Raw genomic sequence first — 24,186 nt, 5'->3', positions numbered from 1 at the left:
GTCCAATCTTTGGTCTTCCTGAGCCTTGGCCCATTGATTAGAAGTAAGCATAAACATTCCCCCAAACATGGCAGGTTTTCATAAAGAAATGGACATAAAAATGAATCTGAGAAACTTGCATTTGCATTTTGAATCTTAGTTCATCCTTTGTATTCAAACATCACGGAGTGATTTCTTCCTGACCCTTGTTAGGTTACCAGATTTGTCAAGGCTAATTCTTACATTTGCTGCTAGCCACTAACTAGTAATGGCTAGGAAATTGTTAAGGACTTTTCAAAATCCTGAACGTCAGTTTCCCCAGAATCTAGCACAGTAGACTTGCTTATGCAAGGTCTGGTGATCAGCAGTCTGGAAACAATCCTCAGGCAGATTGGTCTGTCTACTGATCAGCTGGGTCAGACACAATTAATGACAGACACAATGCTGCTTACCTCTGTAGTATGTTATATGACCATGAATAAAGTTGTTCTGGATTATGGATAAAGCAGACAATTTCTCTCAGGCTGGCAGGGTGTGTTGACAACAATTACTTTTAAAAATGCCTCATTTCTTTTCTAAGGTACATCCTTTTAACCTTTGTTCCCTCAACTTAAGTTGTAGTCCCCTGTCCATTTTATACCCTGCCCTCTAGTCCATTTATTCTCACAACAGAACTAGCTCTGTTCTAGAGTCCAGTGACTCTGATAACGCCTTCATTCTGAGCAAATTTCTAATTCCCATAAAGGTTTGTATCATAAAACAAGCCAGCATGCTTTCAGTAAAGTTTCTGCTGAGCTTTAAATCATAGGGGCATGTTTTCCTGTTTAGATTGAGTAAGACTTTCATTTTTGTAATGTTCCCATAAAACAGTTATGCTGCGTGAGCTGGACGCAGATCTCACTCAAACCCATTTTTATACTGGCAGTACTGCTGATTGCAACAATGTTCTCCACAGCTTGTAACAGTGTAAGTCAATCAGAATAATATCTCATCCCCTCAAAGCCCTATACCCTGTCATTCTGTAGCCGCTTCATTCAGGTCTTTTAGAAATTCCTTATGATTAATAATTAATTTTAATTAATTAGATTTCTATACCACTCTTCATCTGAAGATCACAGGGGGGTTTACAATGTAAAAACACAAAACTACATACCATAGAAACAAACAAAAACAATAACACCCCTTCAGGCAGATTAAAAGGCCACAGTTTAAGTAGCCAAAGGCCTGGGAGAAGAATGCTTTTGCTTGGCGCCTAGAGATATGTAACAAAGGTGCCAGGCAAGTCTCACTGGGGAGAGCATTCCACAAGGGGAAGCCACCACAAAAATTAAGGAGATATCATTAAAGTGATATGGACAATGTTTTAGTAAAATATTGCAGTTTATAATTTAATAGGCCCAAATTATAATTTGTATACTATCATTTTAAGCTACCATTGTATCTGATATATTAAAATACATATTCAATAAAGTAACTCTGATTTAAGCCTTGATTGTGTGTTAAAAGGGGGAAGAGATTGAACGAACATGAATATAACCCAACTCTCTTTTGACAGACAGTAATGTGAATTAGAACTATATTAGAAAATATGGGCTCCAGTCCAAGGACCCCTGTGCAAACACATTTCTATGTATCCATGATAGGACCCTGATTTTTATCCCTCAGCTATAGCTAACCATGCAACATAGCACATCTCTCCAGAGAGTCCTGCAACACTCAGAAACTTCAACCTAGATGGTGGGTCTCCCTAGGCATATATGACTAGGCATACATCAAAATGCATATCACTAACACATGAATGTGGATCCAAGTCATGGATTAGAAATATTTCATATTTTATTTTTCATTACGCTTGTATTCCAACAATGAGCTCATGTTAGTACACATGGTCTGCCCTCCTGCTTTAATCTTCACAACAACCATGTGGCATAAATTAGGCTAAAAGTGAGGTTCATGGCTGAGTTGGGGCTTGAACCTGAGTCTACTTGACCCTAGTCAGGCACTCTAAGCACTACATCACACTGGATCATATTTTATGACATATTCTTCAGGTAACCGCAAATATATTAATTATCCCCAGACATTCTTGGCATGCTTTTCTTCACACAATCAGTATTGTTAAAAAAAAAGGAAAAGGTTTTGTTCTTTACCTCTTTTGCAAGTCATGTTTTAGAAAGTCAGGCTGTGTTTTTTTTAGTGTGATGATTAAAAGCCATTAATTCATGCATTAAACTAGGAAGGAGCACTTTTGGAAAACCAGTACAACTAGATGAACAGTTTCAAAAACACATAGTTATTGAAATATATTTATCAATATATTATGATTTGTATGCCAGATTCTCTCCTTAAAGATCATCACATTTGGGCTTGTGTATTCTTGTAATGATGTTGAGAATAGTCATAGTGTGAATGAGCAGTTACATGTGCACATGACTATATAAGGCTGCACTACCTTGGCAACACTTTTTAGAGTCATTATGTCATGGGAATCACTGCCATCCCATGTAATCATGTATACATGCATATACTTCCAGTTCATACATCATAGTACTCCTAAATATGCATAACTAAGACATACTTATTGGAGGAATTTCAGCACTCCCATCACATGTGCAAACCAGCCCTAATTTGTTTTCATCATGTACTTATTCCTATAATCAAACTTGGCAATGTTTGGAATTGCTTTAAGTGTAACCAAAGGTCTAAATGTGTCAAGTATAACTTTTTACTCCCATCCCTGTTTTGCTCCAGGTGCTCATAAGTTTCAAAAGCATGCTGCATGGGGATATTTAGCATTTCAGCCAGAAGCTCAAAACCTGCTGGGCAAGTGCAGCTATTTATTTATTTTTTTTATTTTTATAAATATTTTATTAAATTTTCAAAATACATAATAAAAAAGAAAGAAGAGAAAATATAACAACCATTCAATAAAGTTTTTCTTATATAACTAACTGGACTTCCTCGCGTCTCCTTACCCTGCGTTATTTATAAACAGAATTTCAGCAAATTATTACCTTATTTCATACCTGATTTTGTACTTTCCAAATATTATACTTCTAAATTTAAAATAATTTTTATCAATTACTCATACCTTAAAATTAAACAAAATATTGCCTTAAATTTTGAGCTTTTCTTACTTATAACTTAATTTTCTATTTTACAAAGCCTATTTGCTGGAGCTTGTATTTTCTAGATCGTACAAATACTTAACATTCATACAACTTATAATATTTTTGTAGATAGTCCTTAAACTTCTTCCAGTCCTCTTCCATTGTTTCTTCTCCCAAGTCTCGGATTCTGCCAGTCATTTCAGCCAATTCCATATAGTCTATCAATTGCGTCTGCCACTCTTCCAGTGTGGGCAAGTCTTGTGTCTTCCAATACTTTGCAATGAGTATTCTTGCTGCTGTTGTCGCGTACATAAAGAAACTTCTGTCCTTCTTTAACACTTTCTGGCCGACAATGCCCAAGAGGAAGGCCTCCGGTTTCTTAACAAAGGTATATTTAAATACCTTTTTTAGTTCATTATAGATCATTTCCCAGAAGGCTTTCACTTTAGGGCATGTCCACCAGAGGTGAAAGAATGTCCCCTCAGCCTCTCTGCATTTCCAACATTTATTATCAGACAGGTGATATATTTTTGCAAGCTTGACTGGGGTCATGTACCACCTATATATCATTTTCATAATATTCTCCTTCAAAGCATTGCATGCCGTGAATTTTATTCCGGTGGTCCATAACCTTTCCCAGTCCTCAAACATAATGTTATACCCTATATCCTGGGCCCATCTTATCATGGCTGATTTAACAGTCTCATCCTGTGTATTCCATTTAAGCAGCAAGTTATACATTCTCGACAATACCTTAGTCTTTGGTTCCAACAATTCTGTCTCTAATTTCGACTTCTCCACCTGGAATCCTATCTTTTTGTCCAAAAGTGCAGCTATTTATTGTATATTATAGCTCTCTTGATTATGGTTTTGCACTGCACTTGCTCATGTGTTTCTAACTCATATTGTTCTCAATGCGTAGGTGTACAATACTGCAAACTTATTACATTTTACATTAATTTGATCATTGTTGTGTATAGATCCACATAGGCTGATAGCATTTGAGATCTCTTTGGCTAAATGCCTGGGTGGTTATTGGCCTAACTGCCATCAACTTGGAAAACTTGCGTTTTGTTCAGTATCTTCAGCTCATTCACACTGTATACATTCATACAGTGCACATTATACACACACACATACACTTTCTAATGTATATGTGTTATGTGCAGTGTAGACTATACAGATGAGAGGCTTTTATATTGGACTTTCACCAATGAAGTTCTTTGAAGACAAAGCTGTAAAATTGTATTTAAAATAGTGTATGTTCAGATGTCTGGGCAAATGGCCTTCAGTGTGAACTGATTTCCATATTGCTGCCACACTGAACTCTAAACAGCACCATATATATTAGCATATAAATATTTGATTATTACTTTCACAAGTAAATTGTTTGGAACCCTGAAGGATGCTTGGAACAATGAAACATTGTAAATAAGTACAAATTAGATGTATTTATATGTTATTATAGATACAGCTGGTTTAAAAGGATGATTATTTATGTTATCTTTGAAAATGCTGGGTTGTTGTTTTAAGCTAGAATCCTAAATAGAATTACCAGTACATCAGTCCCACAGTAGATAGTAGAAATTACTTCTCAGTAAATATGCATAGGTTTGCACAGCATATTTTCTTACATCTGTTTTGTTCCGTATTAGGTGAATACTAGCAATTTATCACTGTACCATATGGATATTGTTAGGTGAGGGCTGTTCCTGACAGGGAATGATTGGTTGAAGTTATAGACTTATATAAGTTTGTGTGCATATAATAGCTGGTCCAGAAAATGCAATTACAAGGAAATTGTTGGACTGCTGATTCCTCTGGTGATTTTTGCAGCTACTCACTGCATCCTAAACTAGTTCAAAGTAGTTAAACTGCACGATCAAGACTGAGAAAGCAGGACTTTGAGGCTGCTTCTATATGGCACTAATAGGATGTTCTAAAATAAAGAGAACCTGTTGTGCTGCATGGAGTATTATAATGTTCTGAAATAAATGGCATCTCACAGTCCAGTACCACCAGTACTGACAGCATATAAATCAATTGTGCAAGAGTACTTCATGTGAGGTGTCCAATTTGTTGCAGGAGAAATCTACCCACCATACGATCTGGATGCCTTATTCTTTTTCTCTCTGATAGTACTTGGCAACAGCCTGGTAGGAGCATTTGGCACTGAATCTGGGCTGGAGCGCACATTACAACTGTCATGGGGATGACACCAAAAATGGTATCCCTAAAGTGACAGATCTGTCTCTGTGCTGTGATGTACAAAAGCACTTACTGCCTGGAGTTTTGCCACCACATTACAGATCACCTTGCCCTTTCTCCAGGTTCCTGGTGGTCAAGAGTAGGTGGCAATGGAGATTAACAGTGTATGGGAGGTTACCACAGAGTATTTGTATGTGTTACACCTGGGAGACAACCATTTTAGGTGACATTTCTTCGGCACTAGTGATGTGCTCCACTGCCTCAAGTTTGACAACCTGTTATGTACTACTGAACCCACCATAAGTCAGTGTGGTTAGACTGTTGGACTAGGAAAACCAAGTTCAAATCCTCAAGCCATAAAGCTTCCTGGTCACTGATCACTGGAACAGTCACCATTGTCTCAGTCTGTCTAACATGCCTCAAAGTTTTTCTGAGGTTTAAAATGGGGGGGGGGGGGGAGAGAGAGAGAAGATTGAGCTGCCTTCAATTCATTGGAAGAAAGGTGGGATAGAGAAGTAATAAACAGACAATTTGTTGTGGTGACTGCTACTGTTGCTCAGAGACGCTCCCAACATGCATTGAGATTAGTACATTACAACTCCAAAAGTATATAAAAAAATGCTTGAACCAACATAGGAATCTGCCTTATATGGAATCAAATCTTTGGTCCATAGCTCTACAATGACTGGCAGCCAAGCACCTTATTTTAGGTAAGGGTCAATTCCAGACCTATCTGAAGAGGCCAGGGACTGAACCCAGAGACTTTTGCATGTGAAGTATGTGCTCTGCTACTAGAACTACAGCCCTTTCCTAGATACTTGCTAGTGGATTTAATCTGATTGTTTCAAAATCTGGCAACCGATGATGGCTATGCCACGTCAACACTACGCGAGAATTTTCCTGTTAGTTGGACCTTATCCAAATGGTAGACTATGAGTCAAATAGATGGACCACCATTAAGAAAAGTACATGGGAAAGAGCTCCACCTGAAACTCCACTTTAGGCATAAATAACAGACATATATCTTTCATCACAAGTTCAAACAGCAGTTTTCATAATGTCATGAAAAATTGGGGAGGAAATGAAAAAGCATTTCCTACTATGCACACACAGGTCTTTCCACAGGCATTGACTGTGGCCATGGTTCTTTGGTGGATGTTGACTACCATATGACAAACACTTGAAACCAAGCACTGTTGAAACCAACTCATGCATAATATACTGAAACCAAGTAACTGGTCATAACATTACAGAACAAATGAGATCTGCCCATTATTTTTATATTCTCACAATTTTGATATGACATAGGCAATTAATTACAGTTTGAGACATTGATTTGAGTGATTTTGGTTATTCTAGAAGCACTATTTCTGTGGCACAATCAGAGCAGAGAAGAGCAGAGCAGAGCAAATCAATCCTTTGGGTTCCAGATTTGGAAAGACTTTCCAGTACTGTAGTTCTAGTATTGTAATAACTAATAAATTCTGGATGTAATAAAAGCAGTTTAAGCAATCTTTTATTACATTTGAAATTTTAGTAGCTGGGTGAAAAAAATAAAAATGCATCCCCCAAACGGGTTCTCACCCGCCCCCCCCCCCCACCTTTTGTCTAGGAACTGGGGTATGTTCACTTGTGTAATGAAAATACAGCAGACAAACATTCAACGTGGCTAATCAGATGAATGGGAAAAGACAAATGAGGAAATCATTGGGATTTGGCAGGATCCACTGACTGGATCTGCATATTTTGATTATGGAATAATGACTGGGAGGAACGGTGCCAGTTGTAGGATATGTTGGGATCTCTAAATGCTGGTGGATTCTTTGTACAAATAGGCAATAGTATTTTATCACCCAGCCACCCCAGCCACCCACCCACCAAGCCCCTTTAAGAACAGCAGCAGCAAGAAACAACACACGCAGCCACACAGGCAGACTCAAATCAATGCAAATACAACCGAGCAGGCTGCTAACGATCACCATGATTATGCATAAGACGATCTTCGGGCATTATTACATATATATTTATATATTTTAAAAAATGCATGCGAGAAAAGTGCACATACCAAGTAATGATCTCAGAGAGAGTGAGAGAGAAAGGAAGGAGGGGGGACCTGGCAGCTTCCCCCTTCTCCTGCCAAGTTATCATTGAGAAAACAGACAGGCAGAGTGACGTCCTGGGTCAGACTGAGTGCGGATCGACTCTACCAAGGAAACAGGGAGGCCCGTGCATCCTTCGGGTGCCCACCGCCGCCTTTCTCCCCCTCACAGCCGGCTTCGCCTGGTGCGGAGCAGCCGTTTAAATGGACCCCGTGCTGCGGGAGACCCCGCCGATCTCCGGGCGAGAGCTCGAGGAGGTGGCCTCAAGCTGCCTCGGGCAGGCATCTCCCCCCTTTCTCCGGCTGAGGTCGCGGAAGCCCAGTCAAAGGAGGCGTGTGTAAAGATTTTGCAATGTCCCTGCATGGGGTTGTAGACTTTCCTAGCAAAGAAACCGGCTTCGGCTTCTTTACAGTCCCCGACGACTCACCTGATTAAACCGCCTGCGGTTCTGCCCTGACCAGGTAAACCGAGTCCACACCTTATCTTATCATGCACATCTGAAAACTAACATTACATCTGGGGCATCCCCCCCTTTCCCTTTCCCCCCCTTTCTTTTTTAGATTGGGAAGAGCCGAACAGCTGATAGAAGCTCTGTTACACTCCTCCCCCCACCTTTCCACCTTCAGACCTGGTTCAATTTTGACTTGCTCTGGAGTCAGTTCCTTTTCATAGAAATCACACAGTCAAACCAGCCACCCGGGCTTTATTGATTTCTCCCTCTCCCCGCTCCCCGCCACCTCTTTACCATTTCTTTTCTTTTTAAGGATAGCTTGGGGTTTTTGTTTGTTTTTCTTGCGTGTTTTGAGTATGGTGACAGATTCTATTCCCGCAGGTTTTTGTCCTGTTCCTGCCCTCCCCAACCTTTCCTTTCCGTTCGTGTAAGGGGAATTATTTATTTAAACAACAACAAGAACAACAAAAGATCATTGCAGCTGGCTAGGGTTCGAGGAGCCACAATCATGGGGCAGTTCCTCACTCAGCAGGCAGAAATGGAGGCAGCATTAGAATCACCGTGCGCAGGTGGGGGGGGGGGAGATTCTCGGGGCTGGAGTGAGAGGACTTGACTTTAAAGCTGTTGCCAGTATGGTGTGCCTGCAATCGCAACAAACTGTATTGTTACTGTTATTGCTCTTGTTGTTATTATTAATTGATCTGCGGCTGCTTGGAATGTGTGACTGATACCCTGTGTGGGTGTTTGTGGGTGTGGGTACGTCTGCGCGCCTGTCCCACCACTCCTAGATTCCCTTTCAAGGAGCTCAGAAGTTCCGCAGCTTTGCCAATCGGCTGCTACCTTGGCTGCCTTGCCTCTTGGATTACCAAGGGCAGCGCGATCTGTCCGCGGGAGCTTTGGAGGTGGCACACGGGGAAAGAGACATTAGAACCTCACCCCACCACCGCTCTTTTTCTTAAAACACTTTCTGATGAGCGATTTGCAGGAGCCAAACAGGCCTGCCTGCCAGTTAAATACAGTACTAGGGGAATTATTCTTATCTTTCCCTCTCCCTCTTATTAATATGGTTTTTCCACATTGTGGTACTGATTGTGTGAAGCAGTGCTCTCATCTGCACTTACTTAGGAGTAACTCCAATTGAACTCAGTGTGATTCACTTTCAAGCAGACATGTATTAGAATAAGTACCATTGAACAAAATGGGTCTCAGTTTCAATAAAATATGTATGGGGTTGGGGAGCAGGAAAGAAAGCTTGCTGTGTTTGTGTTGAGATTATGTGTGTTTTCCTGCTCTCTCTCTCTCTCTCTCTCACACACACACACACACACGCACAGCAGTTCAAAAATCAAGAGGGAAGAGGGAAAGTGACATCTGGCTTGAGGTTCATGCAATCTTCCTTCCTCTGAGTATCAAGGTTTGGAGAGGTAGATGATAATTAAATTCCACAAAGGTCCCAAAACTTGTGGCAGCAGAAGTTGTACTGGTCAAAAGGGATTCCCTTACCCCCTTTATACACATTGTCTCTTGCTTGTGCCATTTTGGGGAGCTGTAAATCTGGAAGGTGGGAGAGGAATGGGACAGCTTTCTATCCAGGGAGCTGCTATTTGGCAGGAGGATAACCTAGATAACTGGGTCCCTCTTGTGTGGGGTATGGTAGTTGAGCCCTTATGTGGTGAGAGGTGCACCTTTCTTCTGTTGTCTTACATATTATAGTTTATTATATATACATGCTGCAATCAATGGGCAATGTGCATTGCACTTTGCATAGTATCTTAAGCAAAAAGGTAAGACCCTGAGGAGAGGGGTGTTGAGAGAGTCAGAAAGTGAAAGAGAGATGAGCCTCTTTCTGCGAGAGATGACTTGGGAGATCTATGCACCATTGTTTCAGTGGCTTGCTTTTGTCCCTACACACAGTGGCATTTCATCCCTACATGCAGGCATCACACTCTTTTTTTCTTACAAAGAAGGAAACAAGTGTGTGTGTGGGAGGAAACACCACATTTTAAACTACCTATATATGTATAGCACATAAAGCAGGCTTCCTCAACCTCGGGCCTCCAGATGATTTTGGCCTACAACTCCCATGATCCCTAGCTAGCAGGACCAGTGGTCAGGGATAATGGGAATTGTAGTCTCAAAACATCTGGAGGGCCGAGGTTGAAGAAGCCTGACATAAAGTGTCAGGAGCACGTTTTGTGTGTGTTTTGAACAAAGGCATTTGTGCTTCTGTGTCCTCCTGAGCTGCATGTCTGGGAGACCTTTGTGTGTTTTTAAGCTGTGAGTAGCTATTAATGTGGTAGATTCTGCTCCTTACAGTTAGCTGTGACTGCACATGAAAACATACTTGGGAAGTTGCCAGTGGGTTGGTGCATTTTCTCTCAAAGGTTAAAGAAAGAAGAGGGAAGACAGGAGGAGGGGAGGAGGAGAACTGTGATTGCTCACTTGCTCACATTGTAGATTTCTCCCTCCGCAGCCATGTACTTAAATGTCTTATTAAACAGGCTTAACTTAAATATGGCTATTAGGGGAGTACTTGTAGAAGATACACGAAGGCAGAAGAGAAATCTGAATTTTCTTCATGTAACTATCAATGTAGAGGAATACTGCAGAGGTGATGCATTTTGACTATAATAGGGAGGGTTAGAAGAAGGCAGCTGTGGCAAGGTTTTAGGCATGCAGTTTTATTTTGCATGAAGAGATGACCTCATAGACTCATAGAGCTCAATCTGTATAACACCCAGCCCAATAGGATGAAGGCACTCTTTCTTCAGAACAAGCCTTATTGAACTCAGTGGTAGAAGTGTATTGGAGTAGAGTAGATTATCAGAGCCATGCCACACCGACCACAGATGCTTTTTTTTTTAGCCATGGCTTAATGTGTGCTACTTCCATGACTCTTCCCCTGCTCCTGCACTACAGACTAAACAAACCAGAGTCTGACTTGTCATGTCATCCAAACCTTTACCCAAGGTTTGTTTATCCAAACAAACCTTGTATAGTATGCCAGTAACAAACCTTGGTTACTGCTCTTGGTATATGTGGAGAGAAACAAACTATGAGCCTAGGCTTGGATGTTATAACAAGTTAGACTCTGCTGTGTTTCCCGGTGATGCAAAAGATGTAAAAGAGGAGAGCCATGGAAACTTTTGAGCAATGTTTACTAGGCATGCTGCTTGCTCACCTCAAACCATAGTTTGTTTAAACTATGATTTAATGTGATCAAATGGGGGCAGTTTATGAAGGCAGTTAATGAAATGATTTTTTTTAAAATTCTGATGAATATGGATACAGTCATACCTCATGTTACGGATGCTTCAGGTTACATGTTTTCGGGTTGCGGACCGCAGGAAACCTGGAAGTACCAGAACAGGTTACTTCTGGGTTTCACCACTCGCGCATGCGCAGAAGCACTAAATTGCACTTTGTGCATGTGCAGAAGCGCCAAATCACGCCTGCGCAGACGTGATGCTTCAGGATGCGAACGCTGTGGGTTGTGGACATGCCTCCATCACGGATTATGTCTGCAACCCGAGGTTCCACTGTATATCACTGGTTTAGATGTTACTTTAAAAGAAATAATTTAGAAATAAAAGTGATTTATGCAAAAATCTTATATCTGCTTATGTAGGAGTAAGCCCCAATGCAATAAATAGGGCATTTTTGAACTGACATTGCACTGCCAGGTTTGCATTCTATGTGATGTCTGAATCGTAACTTACTTTTACATCAGGCATGCTCACAACACAATTTAATTTATATAGGCTACTGATTCTTTTGAACCGGAATGAGCATGGTACACATAGTTTGTCATGTTTGATGATCTTACACACAGGTGCTCAAGGCCATGGCCAACTGAGGCTTGCCCTGGCATGTTCATGCAACAATAAACTTGGCAACAATAAAGATGGCAACATGTTGCAGTTTATGGCTATACTAATTAATTCATTCTAATTTCATGCAGGGATTTGTAACATATGAAGCTACTTTAATACCTTGGATGTGCAGATTGTTGGCCATAGGGATGCATGCATGTGCCATTATTTATTATCATTGTACTTATAATAGTAATAACTTTTTAAATGGTGCTTATTGTTGTGATGGTCTGTTGTGAACCATTTGTGAGGTCCACCTGAAAAGTGCATGTAAATATTGCCTCCTCCACGAGAGGTCCGGAGGATGGCAATATGAGAACAGGCCTTTTCTGCATTGGCTCCCCATTTGTGGAATGCTCTCTCCAGGAAGGCTGACCTGAAACCTTCATTACATATCTTTAGGTGCCAAGCAAAAACATTTCTCTTCAATCAGGCATTTGGCTGATTAACATTCCATGGTAGGGTTGCCATATGTCCGGAAACAGTGGGCGGAAATGGCTGTAATGTCCGGTAAAATCCAGACTTACGGCAACCAATAATAAAACTTTTGTATCCAGATTTTCACATTTTGAAATATGGCAACCCTATTCTGTGGCTTTTTAAATGTGTTTGTGGGAGGGGGAGTTATTGGTTTGCTTTTGTTTTGTTATATATTTTGTATGTTCCTGCCCTGCAGTTGATATCTGCAGTTGGGTGGGGAGTGGTTCTGGCTCCTTAGCATCCTGTCATTGGGATCTGTATGCCCGGCAGTGACTCATGTGTGGTTCGTTTCTATTACGGTACCCTGGCTCTGGAGCGCCTCCACCCTGAAATTTGATTGGCTTGAGCACTTACTGGCACCCCTAAGACTGGTGAAAACCTGGCTGTTTGTTCCAGCCTTTGGATATCAGCAGTGCTGCTATTTGATATTGCTGATATGTTGTTTTTATTGTATTTTTTCTGGAATATGTGTACTAAACTGAGATTTTCTTGCTTTATTTATGTTATTATTACCTCCCCATCATCCTAGATCTTAGAATGTAGGTTGGGAAACAAAATAAATAAATATTATTGTATTCTATCGTTAAGTCACTAAAATATTTATTTTTTTAAAAAATTTAATAGACAGAATATAGTGATTTGATGCTGAAAGTATCTGATATGAAAATAAGCAGATAATTTAACTATGTTAAGTGTATGCACTACCATACTCCCTTCTGTTCCCAAAATTAAAAGGTTACCATCTAGAGTATTCTATCTGCTTTGTTATCATAGCACTGCTTATTATTGCATCAGTATTTCAATATTAAGTGATCTTAAAGATATTTCATCTTTCATTTTGAACCCAGAATTTGAATCAGCATTAGAATGTCAGTGCTATAAGATAAGGCATAACAAACTAAGTAGACAGCTGAAGGGCTCCTGTTGAAGGTGTTGCTGAGAAGGATATCTTGGTTTGTTCTCAGTAACCTTGTTTACAGGGACATTTCATTGCAACCAGAAATTCAGCAGGAGGCTGCCTAGACTAATGTCTGAGTGTTTGAAATTGATTGTGAGTGTCTTTTTCTTTATGAACGTTACATATGCCTTAACAGCATACTTATGCAAAACTTTTCTAGAAGGTTTTTTTTGTGTGTGTTGTCTGTGAGTGTATTGAAGAAATATGTGTCTATATCTGCATTCATGTACAGTAAAAGAAAAAAGAGGGATGATCTGATCTGATAATGGTTTTCCAATATGCCAGCCAGGATTCATTTGATTTTAAAAGTCTCCTGGGTTTTAAATGTGTATTGTTGACTAGTCAAAATAGTCTGTTAGGTCTAAAAATTGAGAAAGCATGTGTGTTAATAAGCAGTTACAGTGTTGTGGGATTCAACACTTTCTTAAGATCATTCATTGAAAAATGCATGAATATAAAGGGTCAGAGCTAAATGCCAGAAAACACATTTTAAATTGTTGCTAAAATATTTTGAATAATATGCAGGATATGTACTGGTCATGCATTTTATACAGTATTTTATAACTCTAAACTAGTTGTATTGTAAAGCTTTATACATAACTATATATAACTTGTATGATAACTTAATAATGTCAGAGTTGTATTCAAGAAGGCCAGTATGGTCCTCGTTGGTCATATCTGAACACTCTATAAAGCAGTGGTTCCCCTTTGTTAGTGGGCAGCTTTGTTTAATTATTAGGGCAAAAAATATGCATGCAGACAAAATCCTAAATAAATAGCCTCAGTCCTAAGAAGCAATAAGGGTTACAGCAATGAAACTTACCTAATGCAATTTTAAATCCATTCACTAAAAAACCTTGACAGTATCTGCCTTCCAGGTAGTGCACATTTGGAAACAATATATCTCCATTTAAATGCAGATCTACAGTTTTCTCCAGGGGGCAGTTGGTGAATCTTTCGACTGAACTGCTGGTACTTGAAAAACTAACTGAAGATTTCCCCATGAACAAGGGACCGTTTCAAGTCAGCTGTTTGAATAATGATTATATATTTTTTCTAATATTGTAGTTTTATATTTATTTCAAATGCCTTTTGAAAAACCAGACTGAGCTAATACTACCTTTTTGTGTGTTTTTACTCAAAGCAGTTTTACCTTTATTTAGAATGTTTAAGGATAAATAATAAGTCTGACAAATCAGTTCCTTGTTTTTACGTTGCCATGATGTTTGCATTTGAATTCTACACCCCCCCCCCACCAGATGGATGGGGCAGACTTCCTTTGATTTTGACCTAGATTCTGTCTGATTATTCCTATATAGTGAGTACCTTGTAATTTCCCACTGTGAAAATAGGTGAACAACTGTTGATGCCATCTAGCAGAGCTGCATGGACAATAGGGCTATGGTGCACATGCGGTTTAACTCCATCACTCCTTGAAGATTTCATTATGAGAGCAATGTGAAAACGGCTGCTTTGTTAATATGAGGGGTGGCATGTGGGGGAAGGAGGGAGAGAAGTTTGGGGGTACAGTAGGACAATGTTCATCTTATTAAAATACTTTAATTTGCTTTAGTCCAGGTGGTTTTATGTTAACCATGCTTAGGGTTCAAATGATGTCAACGTTTCACACAGAGAAACAGCAGAAGATGTCAAGTTGAACAGACTGTGAATACGGCATGTTTTCAGTTACATTTTCCACCTGTGTTTGCTAAAAACAGGGAATACTCCTGGATCTGAGGCTGGAAAAATATTTCAAACGCCTGAGCACAAGCAAACACCCATTTTTTAAAGGCACCATACCTCACTAGGGAGGAAAAACTGTTTCAAATTAATAGATAATAGCACCAAAGAGACTAGGTAGAAAGGGGTTTTTCTCGGCCATACTTAAGCATACAGCCTGGGTTGGCTTCACATACCCACACTTATCACATGGAAATCCCACCCCCCAACACTATACCAATATTGCCTGTCATGCAACTTGAAAAAGCTTTTGAAAGCATATACGGTATGTAAAAAGGAAGCTTTGAGAGAGCCAATGCATTGTAGTGGATAGAGAGTGCTGAACATGACATGGCGAGACATGATTTTAAATACCCACCCATTTACAAATACTTATTGGGTGACCTTGGAGCAATATTTCTTTTCTTACGTGGAAAACACAGCTGTGTGAATCTACTGCAGGTATCCCTTATATCAGGACCCATATTCTCTTTCTATTAAAGCATCCACAGCTTTCAGGAACCTCTAGCAAAATACTTCACCTTAAAACAAACAAAGTGGGGGGAAAGGTGCTGAGCCTTCTCCAAAATTTCGACAAATAGACCTATAATTTTTTATTGAATGTGAATACTAGGTAGATTGCTTGAACATGAGAGAGGTTGTGTGGTGCTGTTGGAAGTGCAGGTTGCAGTGACTCGGGACAGTAACTTTTCAGCACTGGTGTCCAGATTGTGATAATTCCCTGGAGTTTGTATGGTTCTCACATGACAAAGCTTCCACTGAGCTGCAGTGAACATTATTTTTCCACTGGACCTATGACCTTGAGTGACTTTCTGTTGTCTCAGACTTTTCGGCTGTTCTGTATGTATATGATAGCTTTTGTTGGTATGAATTAATTTATGAATTGCTTAATTGTTGCAAAGGCTTCCTGGGGGAAAGGCAGCCTACAAAAGTAAATTAATAAATACATAAATATGTGGGGATAGGTGGAATCAGGGCAGAATTTCTTCCTAGGTAACATTAGTCCCACTTCTTATTTCAATGGAGTTGTTGCTGCTTTTTTTAAAGGCATGGCCAAGAGGATGCCTAATTCTTATATAATGATGCACTCCTTTCTTAAGAACATAGGAAGCTGCCATATACTGAGTCAGAACATTGGTCCATCTAGCTCAACTGTCTACACTGACTGGCAGTGGCTCTTCAGGGTTTCAGGCAGGGGTCTTTCCCAGCCCTAGCTGAAGATGCTGGTGGTTAAACTTGGTTAAACCACTGAACTACAGCCCTTCCCTTTCTTAATACATAACCCCCTGAAAATGCCTTACTGAAAACCCACTACAGGATTTGACTATTATGTTGTGCATGTTGTGCAGAGACTGGAACATTTTGTACAGTGTGATGTTTCCTTTGATAACGGAAGGAGAAAAAAATATTATTGAAGCCATAGGATAAGAGAATGGTGCTATTTTTCTAGAACATATTTTCTGATGGGGAATCTAGTGGCAGTTGCTTTGAAGCATGTGTAATTGATTATCATACATTTATTTTAAAAAGGAGACATAACAAGGAATCTAACATGATGTTTTGGAATATATCTGCTCTCCACAATGTTCTTGAGGAAAATGCAAGGTTGCAGGCATCATTTCATGCCCTGTATGGTTTTGAACATAAATCAAAGAAATTGTTGGAGAGTTATAGATGTTCATAGCAACTGTAAGTATAATAAACACATGCAGTATATATTTTCCAAGCTATTTTGTATGAGCAAAAAGCTGTAGTTGGCAATTGGTATGAACAATTCCACTTAATCACTCAAAATTTGTTTCTTCATTCATGAGAAATACCAGTATAGCATAAAGCCATACACCTTAGGATTAGGTTTAAAGGTAAAGGTAAAGGTACCCCTGCCCGTACGGGCCAGTCTTGACAGACTCTGGGGTTGTGCGCCCATCTCACTTAAGAGGCCAGGGGCCAGCGCTGTCCGGAGACACTTCCGGGTCACGTGGCCAGCGTGACATCGCTGCTCTGGCCAGAGCCAGAGCCAGAGCCAGAGCCGCACACGGAAACGCCGTTTACCTTCCCGCTGGTAAGCGGTCCCTATTTATCTACTTGCACCCGGAGGTGCTTTCGAACTGCTAGGTTGGCAGGCGCTGGGACCGAGCAGCGGGAGCGCACCCCGCCGCAGGGATTCGAACCGCCGACCTTTCGATCGGCAAGCCCTAGGCGCTGAGGCTTTAACCCACAGCGCCACCTGCGTCCCTAGGATTAGGTTTAGACAGTGCTTTTTTCTAAAAAAATATAAATGTTTAGGGGTACTCTCATTTTCCTACTCCTATTGAAATACTGCCCCTCAATGAGGCCAAACTTAGATTCACAAAATGTTTAGGAGTATGCGTACCCCTGCATCCTCCCAGAAAAAAGCACTGGGTTTAGTTTTAGAAACATTTATTAAAGTGGGGGAAGAGTATGAATTAGATGTACTAGTCTCCTAAAATCTAAGGCCTGAATGTCACCATCATTTTCTAAATTAAAGGTATGTTATTTTAGTTACAGACACTTTAGGAATCACCTTTTAGATGTATTTTAATTATCAGTAACTGTAATACAAATTTTTTCCTTGTTACATAATATGAACATATTTAAGGAATTTAGGAAAGAAAAGTACAGTAACAGAACAGAAAGGAGTATGCACCATCTATTCTCCAACAGCTTGCATTATCTACTCTGATTAACTCCTTCAGAGTTTATACCGTGAAAGTTAGCACTTTAAAAAGCAACACCACCTCTACTAACTTCAAACAATGAATGCATAGACATTTCATTTCATAACGTCCCTTTGACCTGCAGTGGCTCCCTTACTACTAAAAAAAGAGTTTCATTTTCTTCTTAGTTAAATAATATTCACAATATATATACATTTTTGGGTTGGGTGAGAGTAGGGGCATGGCAGGGAGGTTCCTGATACTGCATAGTTTCAGCCACATCAGAATTCTTTAAATACATCTTTCTGCCCTGCATGTTAACCATTATTTTCAACTACATGACACAAAAGAGCAGGGGTGCCCTCAGGATTGTGGGTGCCCACTGCCACACACGGATGTGAAACATCACACGCACATGCCTGCACATGGTGCGTGTGACCTCATGCAGCCAGTGAGGCACCTTTTCCGTGGTGAGGGGCTTCGACTTGGACTCTGCCTCCACACCCGAAGCTTACAACCCATAAAAAGATGCCTCGCTGGCTGGCTGCAGTGAACAGAGCTGAGCTGCTTCTCTCCCTGCCGACTTTTTTCAATGACTTTGTGGTTGCCCAGCCCCCACAATCTGGAGAGAAGGAAATTTGCAAAGAACAGTACAGGAGAACTGAACAAAATAAGCAGGCATAAATTAAAAACATAGAAAATATGAAGAATTGCAATATAAGTGTGTTGCTGCAGACTATATATTAAGAAAGATAAAACATCATGTCATATGTTCTGCAACTTTAGACATGTACATGAGACATGTACCTGTATCACTCAGTACAAATAATAATACTGTTCAGTCTTTGTATTTAATGTGGAATGAAGGTCAGGGTAGCGTTGTGCACTGTGTAAAAGGCCAGATTTGAATCAGGGTGCCTGGTTTTCAAATCTTTATTTAGACAAATACCCCTCAATCTAACATGATTTGCAGGGGTACTGTGATTCTACACTGGGAAAGATGTATGCTCTCATTAACTCCTTGGACCGCTAAATTTAAAAAATATATAGGGAAGCAATTTTAATTAGAAGGTGTTTCTTAGTACAGTATAGCATAGCACAGAGCCAAGGCTTAGTGAATAGAGCACATCCAATCTTTATTATCTCCAGGTATGGCTTAAAGCCTGGAGAGGCACTGCCTGTCAGTGCAAATGAAACTGAGATACAATGGGCTGACTTACCATCATAGAATGATAAGAGTTGGAAGGGTCCACAAAGGTCATCTAGTCCAACTACCTGCAATGCGGGAATCTTTTGCCCAATGTGGGGCTTGAACCCACAACTCTGAGATTAAGAGTGGCATGTTCTACCAACTGAACTTAGTATAAAGCAGCTTCCTATGTTCAGTAGCCACCAGGAGCAACGTTTACTTAAGCTATGCAGTTTGTTTTTAAATGTTTTTGTTTTCAACTGGGCAGGTGGGTGGGTATATACCGTATTTTTTGCTCTATAACACGCACCAGACCATAACACGCACGTAGTTTTTAGAGGAGGAAAACAAGAAAAAAAATATTCTAAACGAAATAGTGGATATATGATTTTTGTGGTTCATGCTGTGGCCACAGACATGTGATCTGACAGTGAGTTTGGAGTAGCCCAATGCAAAAATCCTGAGGATCCATGTGGATCCATGCTTTGTAACCATGAAGGAGGGAAGGAAGGGGAACCATGGATCCTCTGCTCACGACTGCAGCAGATCCCCCCCCCCCGCCACTCGCAGGCATTCGCTCCATAACACGCACAGACATTTCCCCTTACTTTCTAGGAGGAAAAAAGTGAGTGTTATGGTGCAAAAAATACGGTAATTTAATGAGTAGGGATTGTAGGAGGAGTATAATTGGCCAGTTTACATTCATTTCAGTGGGTTATTGTAGCATCAGATTAAATAATTCCACTTTGTATGCGTGCTTCTCATGTCAGGCAAGAGGTGATGCTTTAGGAAGACTAGGATATACACGCCTACAACAATTCAGTGTATATTTTCTTCCAGTTAGATCAATGGCATTATGACCAGTTGGGGAGAAACTTTCACCGAAGAGAATTGATGCTAAGATTGTTCAAGAAGGAGCACTGTACTTTAAAATGTGGCATTTACACGGTGCCACGCACCCTGCATAGTACCCTTGATTTCTCAGGCCTTCATTTGCAGAACAAACAAATACACACAAACTATTACTATGTTTGGAGGACAGTTTAAGGCTATGAGCAGAATTTATAAAATTTTTGGCAGTGGAGACTTACATATTCAGTGTCTTTAGGTTTTATTTGGAAGATATTAGTGTGGCTATTAGCTAAAATCAGCTCAGATATTTGTGAATGAAAATGCTTATGATGATGTGTAAAAAGTTATAGCAATTACATGTCAATTGATTTGTTCCTTCATTTATTATAACACGGCAAGTTCTGTATGTGATGCCAGTTATCTAGGTGAAGTCATCATTGTGTTCAAATCTACATTGTAAAGAGAACTCTGCATTAATTGAGTTGAGACAAGGTGAGGAAGTGAAGGGTAATGGGTTCATAACTAGGGCTTCCATATGTCCTGATTTTCCTGGACATTACCGGGATTTCAAAGGCAGAACTGACATCTGGGGGGGGGGGGGTATTTCCAAAAGGCGGCACTTTGTTCTAGATCTTAGGTAAGTCAATTGAAAAATCGTGGGGTGGTTTTTGTAAAAAAAAGCTCTCAACAACTTTCAGGGTTTCCTGGTTTTTACTTTTAGGAATATGGCAACCCTATTCATAATCTTATTTTAGGTGTGTTTAGTAAGGTGTGTTCAGAAAATTAATGGCTAGGTTGAAGTACAGTGCTGATACAGTATTTCCAATATTATATGGGGCAATAAAGATACAGTAATAACCAGTTCTGAACATTCTAAAGTCATGTCAAAGAAATAAGCCCCTGTTTGCAGGGGCTTGGTTACTTTGGACTTAGTTTGAGGAGGAAAGAAGAAGGAAGTAACAATGCATTTCTGATTCTTCATCCTGTCCTAAATGCAGGAGCTGAGGCAGAAGAACATATTTTTCCTGCCCTTTCAAAATCTCTTCTAGGATTGCAGGGATGTAAACACATTATTGGTGCTTTGTCCCACGCACCCAACTAAGTTGGTTTTAAGAAAGTTTAAGGAGCAATGCAGTTGCTTGGTTGGGTAAAGCAACCTGTATCTCCAATTGGCTGCAGTTGTTGCTTCTGCTGATTTGTAAAGGTGAGAGTAGCTTTGCAGAGCAGGGCTAGCTCCTCAATTGGGTCCATCAATTTTGATTTTGAACAGAAGACCCAGAAGGCATCTCCACCTCTTTACTCTCTCATCCATTACTGAAATTTTCTAAAATCAAATGAGAAAAGATGTAAGAAATGCACAATAGTTTCTGTCCACAAAAGCACCCCAACTGTAGTAGATTTACTCAATAGATCTAATCTATTGAGTCTGCTACCTCTTCCCACACTCCATCTGAAGACTGTTATCAATACAGCCTCTATGGCTTTAATACCAAGCCAGCTTTTCATTACAACCTGCCTCCCTTTTGCTTGAAACCCAGCCTGATTAAGAGTTCTGGAGAAGCCGAAAGATTACTTACTATTTTAGAAAATTCAGGTCGGCCTAATAAAAGGGTTGCTCTGCTATAGATTTTGGATTTTGTTGTTGCTCTTTGTGTAACTTGATCAAGGTAATTCAGCAGAAGCATGAGGTTGTGGCAGAGACAAAAATCTGACTCCAGCCCAGTGCCTGATATTGTATACCATACTCCTGCCTCTTTCTTCAGTATACAAATTATTTCACCCTCTGCTAGGAAGTATCAGCTCAGTCACCTAGGATGCAAACTTGCAGAAAATAACGAGGTATTCTAGGAGGAAATTATTGGGGTGTAGATATTGTAGGAACTGGTTCAGATGGCTATGATGATTATTACTGAAGGTGGCTTTGTTCAGTTCACTGCTTCTATTGATAGAAATTTGGTCATGTGTCTTTTCAACCATTTACATCTAAGTAACATACAGAGGAATAGACATCTCTATGGTTTACTTATGTAATAAATTCTACTCAAGACCCAAAACTTTTGTGTACAAAAGTTCTTGTATGTATACATATATTCTTAAGATCTTAATTATTTTCCTGTCTGAATTCTAGGGCATACCCTTTTGCTGTACTGTCAGTTTTAGTTTCTGCCTTTTGGAGCAAAGTTCACAATAACAAAGAAATAGCACACAAAATATTGCTAGCTAGAATACGCAGAATGCCGGGGGCGGTGGGGATAAGGGTGCTGAATAAGAGAAAGAATCATAAACACTCTTGCAATGCTCAGAAACAAGTTTGTTTCAACAACAATTAAAATGAACTATGATTATGTGCTTAATCATGGTGCATGTAATCCTACACATCAATTATGCCTGTGTGAAAGATACACTGAGGCATCAGCACAATGTCTAGCAAATTGTATACATGCCGAATCCACAACAGGAAAGGAAAACACATTACTTCAAAAAGCACACAATGGAGCAAAAACAACTGCCACAGTCTCCATGCCTGCTAATCACGGACTATTGTGACAGTTGACATCTCTGTGCCACTCTGATGCAAAGGCAACCAGTGCACTGACAGGGATGCACCCCCAAGGACAGGAGCAATGAGCCAGCTGCTGCAAGTCCCAGATATCCCTGTATAGGAAGATGAATTATTGCAAGTCAGACCATTGGTCCATCTAGCTCAGTATTGTCTACACTGATTGACAGTGGTTCTTCTGGATTTCAGAAGTTTCTCCCTACCTGGAGATTCTGGGAATTGAACCTAGAAACTCCTGCCTGCAAAGCAGATGCTCTACCACTGAGCTATTGTCCTGCAGCCAGAGGTTCATTCCTTTTAAACCACACACTGCTCACAAGGACTGTTTTCAGTCCGGGCATACAAAGGAAACAACGGAGAAACCTCACAGCACAGAGAAGAAACAATCTGAGACACCTCTATGCTCACCTAGGAACTATTTATTTATTGCAAGATCATATGCAAGATCCATTGTACTCTCTAAAATAAGCAAACACATGGGTTGTTTCCAGGTTTGCTCACTCTTGAGTCTTGAAATGATCCTGCAGCAGCACTGACTACTGCCTGAAAGCAGTAACTTGGATACTGAGTAGCCTTCCTTAAAAAATGAAGCTCTGATAATCCATCAGAGGATGCCACTCATGAACGAGACAAAAGAGGCAATTTTCACAAAGTTCTACTCCCCACTGCAGCTTTCTGTGCTACCTCTCTGGAGCAGATATCAGCGGGCTGCTGGGGGGAAGGGGAATTGGTCATATCTCACCCTCTTTTCTCAGGAGCAAGAAGTTCATTGAACAGCACACTGTTCACAGGATCTCTGGCTCCAACCCAGTGTATATATATTCTGAAGCAAAGTGCTGTAAAACCACTTTGAAGTCAATGGTCCTGACATGAAACATTCTTCCCTAAATCACTGTGTGCAGCTACTGAAGAAAGGCAGAACCAAACAAATTAATCTCTAAGCTACCATAACACATGTTTTAGTTCTGCTACATACTAACAATGTTGATCGTGTGTTTGCACTGCACCACAATGCTGACTGCAGAATATGGTACCAGACTCCAGCCACAAGCCCAAGGGGACATGCTGCTCTCTTGATTAGGTGTAGTTATCTGTGCCTGTGTTAAAGAAGAAGCAGGCGCCATAATTCCTAGCATACTAGGATGTCACTGTCATTGCTTACCTTGTGCTACATCTAGATCTAGATTTAGCAAATTTCTTAGTTGTCTACTACAAAAAAAGTCTCTATGTGGCTTTCAATAAATACAAAAAATTCAAAAAAAAAAAATGTAATCTTATCATCAGTAATTAACATACCAGACTATAGTGACCAATAAAACTGCTAAAAAATCACTGATGTCATTCTGAATTAAGCAATACTGATAAAAAGTAATAAGGTACCACAAAATGAAAGTTCAGGCACGTCTTCAAATAGTGCTGAAAAGATGGTAAAGTTGGTGCCAGGCAGATAGCATTACAAGACTGGATTCGGTGAGGTGGGGACAACTGAAAAGGTCATCTGCTTTGTTGCAGGTCTCTGAACCTCCCTTGGAGAGGGCACCTGGAGAAAGACCTCAAACAATGTTCTCAGGGTATGAGTTGGTTCATGTTAAGAGAAGCATTTCAATGGGAATTGGAGTTTTATGCCCCAACCAACTAATCTTTGTTATTAATCTGACCACTGCATTTTACAGTAACTGCACTTATTGAACTGTCTTCAAAGGGAGCCCCATGCATCGTGCATTGCAGAAATCTGACCTAGAGGTTACCACAGCATAGCTAGGTTATTTTTGCCTAGATAGTAGTGTAACTGTGGGAGGGTCTCTGCATCAGTGAAACCACTTCAAGTAACAATGCTGGATCCAGGAGGACCCTCAAACTAAGAAACTGATCCTTTTGGGAAGTGCAACCCTATCCAGAACCAGATAAAACAAAATAAAAAAATTCCTTCCAGTAGCACCTTAAAGACCAACTAAGTTAGTTCTTGGTATGAGCTTTCGTGTGCATGCACACTTCTTCAGATATTTCTTC

The 24,186-nt window shown here is 40.2% G+C and overlaps 1 protein-coding gene across 11 annotated transcripts in view; it reads left to right on the top strand.

Annotated features, from left to right (window-relative positions):
- The window catches only part of ESRRG (estrogen related receptor gamma), a 496,182-nt gene that overhangs the window by 32,883 nt on the left and 439,113 nt on the right, over nucleotides 1-24,186 (top strand). Inside the window, exon 1 of one of the 11 annotated variants that reach the window (XM_079968784.1) lies at nucleotides 7,732-7,857. The exons of 9 other annotated variants lie outside the window; for them this stretch is intronic. The gene's annotated coding sequence lies outside the window, so the exon portion shown is untranslated. Of the gene's footprint in view, nucleotides 1-7,731; nucleotides 7,858-24,186 lie in introns of those variants that run through there. One more of the 11 variants, XM_079968790.1, reaches the window with a different exon arrangement.

Source organism: Podarcis cretensis (genome assembly GCF_951804945.1).
Source record: "Podarcis cretensis genome assembly, chromosome: 3".
NCBI lineage: Eukaryota > Metazoa > Chordata > Lepidosauria > Squamata > Lacertidae > Podarcis > Podarcis cretensis.
This window is presented reverse-complemented; position numbering and strand designations above follow the sequence as displayed.